Below are 10,274 nucleotides of genomic sequence, written 5' to 3' on the forward strand. Positions count from 1 at the left end.
AGGAACATCTATTTACCCGAGGTCACCTCCCTGGATCCTCCACTGTAGCCTATTTTCACAATGCTTGAGTATAAATGAAAATTACATGAGGTTACCTCCCTGGATCTGCCACTGTGGTCTATTTTCACTATGCTTAGGTATAAATGAAAATTACATGAGGTCACCTCACTGGATCTGCCACTGTGGCCTATTTTCACAATGCTTAGGTATAAATGAAATTTAAAATATTTGATTCAAAATAAATTATTATGCCACAGATCTAGATGTAATGGTGATCTACATCAATACACAGAAGTTTTAAAATTATTATTTTTTCCCATCTTTTTAACAATGCATGATAACACAAAATATATTTTATTAACTATATTTAAATAATCAATACTTTGCTATTAACATTATTAAGTTTATATAAGCCACTGCCATTGTAGATGTGGTCCTAATAGTTAATATATAATTAAGATGTAAAATTCCTAATTTTTTTAATTAATCATCTTTATAAGTAAAAGTTGGTTGGGTAGATTTTATGATTATGAAAACGAAAGAAGTAGAGAAAAATAATGATAGTTTTTTTGTTTTTTTTATAAATATGAGGGGAAAATCATATGCATTTTTACAGTGAAAAATAACCCTTGATTTAATATATAAAATAACAAAATAATGGATTATAACTAAATATCTGCTGAATTATTGATAATTATGTAAAGGAGTACCGGTATGGCCACGAAGGCCTTAAATTGGCCCTAAAAATCAAAGTTTGTAATATCATATGTAAAGGACCTATATTTGCAATCTTAAATATGAAAATCTAGATAAACTATTTAACATTTTTGTTGTCTTCTGTTCCTTGTAACAATGTTGACAGCTTAGAAATACAAAAGGGGGGTATTTAACAAGTATATTGCTACATTGCCTGTTTTATGCATTTGTAAGGTCTATTTCCTTCTAAAAAAAATGGTGCATTGACCACACCCTATGACCAAAATAGAATTGTTATAAAAAGATCTATATGTATCCGATGAACATGTTATGGTCCTTGCATGTGGCCAAAAATCGTCTGAAGCAAAATTATTAATTTAAATTTAGGCAAAAAAATAGTCAAATTTTATAATTATCTTTTTTAGAGGACATTTTAATTGTTCTAATGCATTAGAGCTTGTAGAATTTGTATTTTTAATACACTTGTATATTTTGTAACGAAAATTTTATTTTGATTACTATGGGTAAATTTCTTAGAATTTAAGGGCCAATAAGGACCTTTTGGGAACCTACTCCTTTTGCAATCTTATAGTGCAATAAATAATGTCCAAGTTTGAATATAAAATATATTCAGATTGAATATTTTCAAAATAGTTTTTGACATTTTTTTAATATCAATTTTTGTATGTTTTAATGTTAATTGTGACTTTTTGTAAAAGGAGGTTAAAAGTAAAATTTCCGTGTTGTTTATGTCTTGTTGTCAAGTACTTTATCTGTTTTGCATGAAGAGAAATTGTAATACATTCCAACTTTGTTGTTATATGCATTTGTTTAGATTTACCATAAAAATGAAGTATTGTGAGACAAGCATTCAAGTGCGCCTTATGATGATGAATGTAAATCAAGTTATCTGGTAGACCTTAAAATTAAGAATTGTAGGTCAAGTACTGGAACAAGATAATGCATGAGGTCTCCTTTGCCAACATAAATGGTTGTCATAAAAATCACAGTTGCAAAATATGTCCGTTATTTATTTTGAAATTTACAATCAACTTGCTTTCTATGGTAGATTTAAACTTGGTATAAAATGTTGGTTATTGTTATAAATAATTATTGTTAATTTTTAAATTTAAAGATATTTAATTGTTCACACTGAAAAATAAACCTTTTTTTTCACTTTTGTTAACTTTAATAAATGTTTATTGTAAACAAGAAACCTACTTTTGTGATATTTTTTTGTAATCCTATTGTTGGGAACATTGTTATTTTGTGAAACAAGTACTATAATTTATAATTCAATGGGTACTAGTATTTGTGGATATAAGGGGAAAAAGTGAACTATAAACTCAAATATTCAACAAAAGACCTATTCCATATAGGCAATTATGCATAAATCATTAAAACCACAAATTGAAGTACCCTTTAAATGCACGAAAATTAGTTGTATCTCTTTTATTCCTTTTAAAAATTTAATTTTATAATTTTTTTACTGAATTTGGTAAAAATCAAACTAAACAGAATTCTTCAGACATTTTTTTCTGTTAACTTTTCTGTGATACATGAATTATTAGAAGCATGTCATTTACAGAATAAATTCTTTACTCTTGTTCTATATAATTTAAAAATAGCTTACACTATGTTTAAAAATACCATTGAAAGTTTATCATTGTGTAAATTACAATCAATTTGTATAATTTAAAAGTTTGTTCTAAAGGTTTGGTTGTTTGTGTTTAACACAACTATAGGTTTTTATTGTTGTATTGAGACAAGAGTATGGAAAGAAACAACATATTCAGCAGGTGTTTTAAATATGGGCTTTGCTCATTGTTGAAGGCTGTAGGGTGACATAGTTGTTAATGTCTGTGTCATTTTGGTCTTTTGTGGAGAGTTGTTTCATTGGCAATCATACCACATCTTCTTTTTTATTCATGATAAACTTAGAATCTACAGGACTGCCGCTAAATTTTTGGAAAACTTTAGTAAGATTCTGAAGGCTAGTGTAGATAATATTTCCAGACTTTATAGCAATTTTTCAAGCATAGGGTGCTGGCTTGAGGGTAAAGACCATAAATGTTAGATTGAAGAAGTTTCTGTGATTAGTGTCACAGGTTCAATTAAGATTGATTTCATGTAGAACATGTGTTTAAATGTCAAATCTAACTTTGAGTATGAGGAATTCAAATACAATTGATAGACTGATGATGAAATTTCAATGGTATTTTTATACTACCTGTAACTTGTTAACACCATGATACTGTTATATCTATATATTGTTATATCTCAATATTTACAATAAACTATTTTATCCACTCTTGCTTTGTTTTTGTAGCACATCTTGCTCGAAATGTGATTTGTTGCCATTACTTGCAATTAGCTTTCATCATTGTTGTTAGAAAGCTTTTAAATTTTCATCTATTCTGAAACTACATAACCAATTTTAAACTATACTTGTTTGGGTGTATTGTAAGAGGGGCATAGAGGTAGGTATCTGCACTGAAGAATGTGAAATAAAATGGCCATTTCACGATGAACGAACAATTAAAAATTTCTTGCACACTGATCTATTTACCGGTTTCAGGAATCATGGTGAATAACAAACCTTTTTCACGGCTGCACATGAAATAAAAATCTCAAAACACATTGCACGAAAATAACCCTTTACCACCCTCGGCAATCATTGATTCTGTTGGAGTAATTTTCATAACAGTTCTCTGCAAGTAAAAGACCTACTTATACAACAAATATTTCTTCAATTAACTGCCTGATTATGAATAAATAAAGAAAAAAAACAAATGATATAAAGCAACAAACAACCATCACTGAATTACCGGTTGTTGACCTATTAGACACATACAGAATGGCAGGATTAAAACTAGTTTGAAGGTGTCAACCACAGACAGTAAAATGAACAAACTCTTAAAGTCATATGAAACGAGTGAATTGTAAAAAAAAATGTTTATCCAATTCTTGAACCAATGGATGTATATATCATAAACTTAAGTCTTTTTTTCTCTGTTACATTGTGAAAATATGGCAGCTAATTATTTGTTGTGTTTTGAAGCCGTAGTTTACATATTGTCTCCTTACAGCAACAATCAACAAAGAAGCATGGATATTGAGCACCTGTAAAACATGAACAATCAGATAATAGTTTATTTCAATGACAGATCCATGCATATTGTGATCACTGGATTTTTATGAGAAAGGGTCACGCTTCGGTCGTTTGCATGTAGAAAATATGTCGGCTAATTGCTTCCTCAATTAAAAAAAACTAAACCTCTTCTAAATGTGGATAAATTAAAAATATTTTCTCCAGAAAAAAGCATATGCACATAAGTTTTATAATAGAACTATTCAGTAAGTATCGTTTTTTGTTAACTTGAGGTTTCATATGACTTTAAAGTCAATTGAAAACAGCTAAACTCATCAGAGGGATAAAATACAGGATGTGGCTGTATGCCTTACAACCAATCCTTACACCAAATATATCATGTACTGGTAATTTCTAGCTTATATCTGAGGAAGGGACCTAACTATGAACACATAATGTGGACTCTTTATTTGTGAACCTTTCTTTGTATCAAAGAAATTCACTTAACCATGAAAATGAGGTCTAGGTCAGATACACCCCTTGTAGTATCATAGAAAACAACTTAAAAGTAAACCGATAACACTGGGTAAAGAACCCTACTGAGGTCTAGATCAGATAGATTTGTGTACCATTCATTCATTCCATACATGAATTAGGCAGTTAAGTTTTCTTATTTAAATTTATTTACATTGTTATTTGGGGGCCTTTTATAGGTGACTATGCAGTATGGGCTTTGCTCATTGTTGAAGGCCATACAGTAACCTATAGTTGTTAATTTCTGTGTCATTTGGTCTCTTGTGGAGAGATATATTTTTGTCTCATTGGCAATCACACCACATCTTCTTTTTTATACCAAATATAGTTGACCTATTGCTTTTAGCATTTGAGGCAACATACTTCTCAGAAAAATAATCCAGCCTCCAGAGCTAAAAGTCATTACTCTTACTACTTAATGCTGCATGATTAGGGGAGAAGCGGTAAATACATTAGGCAGAAGATCGAACAGACCACCAAGTAATTTATTAGAATCTACAAATGAATACTTCTGTGGGTATTATAAATATTCAAATTACAGTGAAACCTGGCTAAACCGAATCTGCATAAAATGAAAACCTGTATAAAATCAAAGAGCTGATAGCTCTGAGGTGGAAGAAGGTGAATAAAAGGTAACCTGAATTACCACAAAAGCAGCCCCACTTACCAAGGCTGCTTTGATCCATTATCGTTATGATGTATTTTTTTTTCTTCAAACAAGAAAAGGTCATAAGTACATGGATTTCCCATCCGTACAATCATTTTCTATGTTCAGTGGACTGTGAAAATTAGGTAAAATCTGTAAATTGGCAGTAAAATTAAGAAGATCATATCATAAGGAACACATGTGCACTAAGTTTCAAGTTGATTGGATTTCAACTTCATCAAAAACTACCTCGACCATAAACTTTATAACCAGAAGCAGGACGAACGGACAGACCAGAAAACATAATGCCAATAAATGGATCATAAAAATAGTAAGGCTTGTTACATACCCGCCAACTTTTGAAAGTTCCCATAGAGGTTTTTAGTGCACAACAACAATTTTAAGGTTACAATTTTAAGCGAAGTATTTTGCACGATCTGGATTGTCTAGAAAAAGTGTCATATTTGTATGATGAACTTACATGCCTTTTTCTTAAGTCTGTTTGCATGATTCTAGTTATTAAATCGGTAGAAGAGATGAAGCTAGCAGATCAGTTTTTATTTTCTTGCGTAAGAATATTAGATGCTTGTTGAAATTTCCAATTTTAAATTATGCACACAAAGATGGACCTTTAACAGGTTGGGAACAACACTCCAAATGAGGGGTAACCTTATTGGAAGAACATTACAACCCACTGTAAAAAATGAGCACATTTTTATTCATATTATTTGATGAAACTTTCCCCCAAGAACTATGCATCTATTAATTATAAGTACTAAATGGTCAAAATATGTCAAAAGAAAAGAATTTTCTGTTGTTTCTAAACTTATATCTTCTTTATTAACTTGACCCCTCATTTAGAAAAGTTGTTCCAAATATAAGAATTTTCCCACTTTTGAGTTTAATAAAAATCTTAAAAATGTTCTTTCCTTTTTTTCAACAGTAAAATGACCCCTTGTTTTAGGAACAGTCCCTTATTTAAGGGATACCACTCATAATTGGGGGGACTCCGGACAATCGGATACCAAAAACTTCAGCTAAAAATATGCGATTACCCGATATATTCAATTAGACGATGAATGTATATTCAATGAATATTCTACAATAATAAGTAGATCTATTGCTTAATATGTGAAAGGGCTGGAGGATTGATGGAGTGATTTTTATCAGTTACATCACCACGATGTTTGCGAGAAAAATTATCAGCTGATTATGTAGCTAATGATTAAATTTGTTTCCACTTGCAGTTCTTAAATCCTATATTTATTAAAATCAATAAAATGTCCTGAAATATTTATGTAAATTATTATCTTCCATCCATAGTTTCTCTTTACTTGCATGAATTGTTTAGTAAACAAATTATTTACATTTTCACACAGGTAAACTAATTTGGCTATAAATAGATCACAGCATGTCTGAGTGGAATCTCTTATCTAAAATCGTAATTGTTATAATTTTATTTCTTTAAATAATCAAATTTAAATTTATGAAAATAATCATGATTGATAAAATAGTATTGCATAAAGTTTACGCTCTCGGAGACTATTTATGTTTAGGTCATGGTTCTACAGGCTTCTTCACATATTTGTAAACAAACCAATATGGCCGCCACACGTGATTACCTTTGCACATGCGAAAAAAATATTTCTGACAAAAGTCAGATTTCTCTTGTCAAAAGGGATTTATATTTATATTGCAATAAATTATTCAGAAGGAGGTACGTTCAGTTTCAATTATATTTCTTATTCTATGAGCATTTAGAGTTTAATCAAATTCTCCCAACAGTAACGTACTGCTCTTGTCAACTGAGTCTTGAATAATTTTATAAATAGATTCAAACCATTTGAAGTAGAAAGACATCTAATTCACATGACAAGGAAAACAATGAATAAAGACACCAATTTAATAAGAAATAGATCCTTTTTATTTATTAAAAACAAAATCTTCTTGTCTGCAAGATTGCAAATTCGTAACTTCAAGGGCGAAGTTGTAAACAGGGCGAGTTGTCCCGATACCAAATCCACGCATGCGTATTACAAATATCTACAGTAAAAACATCCGGTTACAAGTAAACAAATAACGTTCATGGATTTCATGTGGATAAGATGAAATCTATTAATTTAAATAAATAAAAAGGTCATATTTACGATAGTGATTGTTTTTAAATCCTAATTTACAAATTAAATGATTCAGATGCTTAATCATGTGTAAAAATCGGTGTCAGGAATCTTAAGTTGTTATGACTTGTAATACACAGAAACGAATGCGGCATACGGAGGCTCAATGAGTTTAAAGTCGGTCCCATAGGTCTTCAGAAGACTTGACGTCTTCTTCCACCAATAAACATGTAAACAAGAATGTGTCCCCAGTACACGGATGCCCCACTCGCACTATCATTTTCTATGTTCAGTGGAAAAAGACCATAACATTGGGGTAAAAACTCTAATTTGTTATTAAAATTAGAAAGATTATATCATAGGGAACATGCCTACTAAGTTTGAAGTCAATTGGACTTCAACTTCATCAAAAACTACCTTAATGACCAAAAACTTTATCATGAAGCAGGACAGACGGACAAACGAATGTACGGATGGACGAACGAACAGATGCAGACCAGAAAACATAATGCCCCTCTATTATCGTAGGTTGGGCATTACTATCGTAGTTGGGGCATAAAAAACGTCATATCAAATTCTGTGCATTTTAAACCTGATAAAAACGAACCGAAATCTTAAAGATCCCGAAGAGGTTGGTTTAAACGGGTTTCACTGTATCATCAAACAATTAAGTTAATATAATGACTGTCCTGTAAATCTCAACACCACTTTTCAGCCGAAATAAACAAGAGTGTACACGCTGAAATGTCTCCCCTTCTAATTATATATTTTAAATTGAGTCGTAAATATAAAGCTTTACTACAAGTATCACACAAACTTAACATGATCTAAGAAAATGAAGTCAAGATCAGATAAACCAATGAGAGTTACATGAACACCTGACAATCATTCAATACACCAAAGTCAAGGTCAGATAAACCAATGAGAGTTACATGAACACCTGACAATCATTCAATACACCAAAGTCAAGATCAGATAAACCAATGAGAGTTACATGAACACCTGACAATCATTCAATACACCAAAGTCAAGATCAGATAAACCAATGAGAGTTACATGAACACCTGACAATCATTCAACACACCAAAGTCAAGATCAGATAAACCAATGAAAATTACATGAACACCTGACAATCATTCAATACACCAAAGTCAAGGTCAGATAAACCAATGAGTTACATGAACACCTGACAATCATTCAATACACCAAAGTCAAGATCAGATAAACCAATGAAAATTACATGAACACCTGACAATCATTCAATACACTAAAGTCAAGATCAGATAAACCAATGAGAGTTACATGAACACCTGACAATCATTCAATACACCAAAGTCAAGATCAGATAAACCAATGAGAGTTACATGAACACCTGACAATCATTCAATACACCAAAGTCAAGATCAGATAAACCAATGAGAGTTACATGAACACCTGACAATCATTCAATACACCAAAGTCAAGATCAGATAAACCAATGAGAGTTACATGAACACCTGACAATCATTCAACACACCAAAGTCAAGATCAGATAAACCAATGAAAATTACATGAACACCTGACAATCATTCCATACACCAAATAAACTTTTCCTATTTCTTATAGTTTCTAAGAAACAGATTTAACAAAGAAAACTAAATATTGACCAATGAACCATGAAATTGATATCAAGGTCAAATGAATCCTGCCAGATAGACATGTATACCTTACAATCAATCTATACATTAAATATAGTTGACCTATTGTTTTAGTATTTAAGATTTTATCATTAAACAAGCTAAACCATGAAAATGATGTCAAGGTCAGATGACACCTGCACATCTTTCAATCATACACCAAATATAGAAGATCTATTGCTTATAGTATCAATTTTTGAAATTGCAAGGTATGCACATACCAAATATAGTTATCCTATTACTAAACAAGAGTGCACACGCTGAAATGTCTCGCCTTCTATACTATAATTATTGATATTATGTTGATAGTCCTAAGTATACAGCTAAGATTAATTACAACTGTCACATAAGCTTAACATTAACCAAGATAACTAAACAGACCAATGAACCTTGAAAATGAGGTCAAGGTCAGATAAACCATGCCAGGCAGACATGTACAGCTAACAATGCTTCTATACAACATATATAGTTGACCCATTACTTATAGTTTAAGAAAAATAGACCAAAACACAAAACTTAACACTGTGCAATGAACCGTGAAAATGAGGTCACGGTCTAATAAAACCTGCGCGACTGACAAAGATCATGAAATGTTTCTATACACCAAATATAGTTGACCTATGGCATATAGTTTTAGATAAAAAGACCAAAACTAAAAAATTTAACTATAACCACTGAACCATGAAAATGGGGTCAAGGTCACATGACTATGCTCGTTAGACATGTACACCTTACAATCATTCCATACAACAAATATAGAAGACCTATTGCATATAGTATGAGAAAAACAGACCAAAGCACAAAAATTTAACTATAACCACTGAACCATGAAAATGAGGTAAAGGTCAGATGACACCTGCCAGTTGGACATGTACACCTTACATTCCTTCCATACACCGAATATACTAGCCCTATTGCTTATAGTATCTGAGATATGGACTTGACCACCAAAACTTAACCTTGTTCACTGATCCATGAAATGAGGTCGAGGTCAAGTGAAAACTGTCCCGACAGACATGAGGACCTTGCAAGGTACGCACATATGAAATATAGTTATCCTATTACTTATAATAAGAGAGAATTCAACATTACAAAATATTTGAACTTTTTTTTCAAGTGGTCACTGAACCATGAAAATGAGGGCAAGGACATTGGACATGTGACTGACGGAAACTTCGTAACATGAAGCATCTATATACAAACTATGAAGCATCCAGGTCTTCCACCTTCTAAAATATAAAGCTTTTAAGAAGTGAGCTAACACCACCGCCGCCGGATCACTATCCCTATGTCGAGCTTTCTGCAACAAAAGTTGCAGGCTCGACAAAAAGAGAAATTAAGAATACTAAAAATCTTAACTTTTTCAAGTAATCACTGATCCATGAAAATGAGGTCAAGGACAATGGACATATGAAAGAGTGAAACTTAGTAACATAAGACATATACAAAGTATCAAGTATCCATGTCTTCCACCTCCTAAAATATAAAGCTTTTGAGAAGTAAGCCAAAACCGC

The sequence above is a fragment of the Mytilus edulis genome, chromosome 11, assembly GCF_963676685.1.
Source record: "Mytilus edulis chromosome 11, xbMytEdul2.2, whole genome shotgun sequence".
NCBI lineage: Eukaryota > Metazoa > Mollusca > Bivalvia > Mytilida > Mytilidae > Mytilus > Mytilus edulis.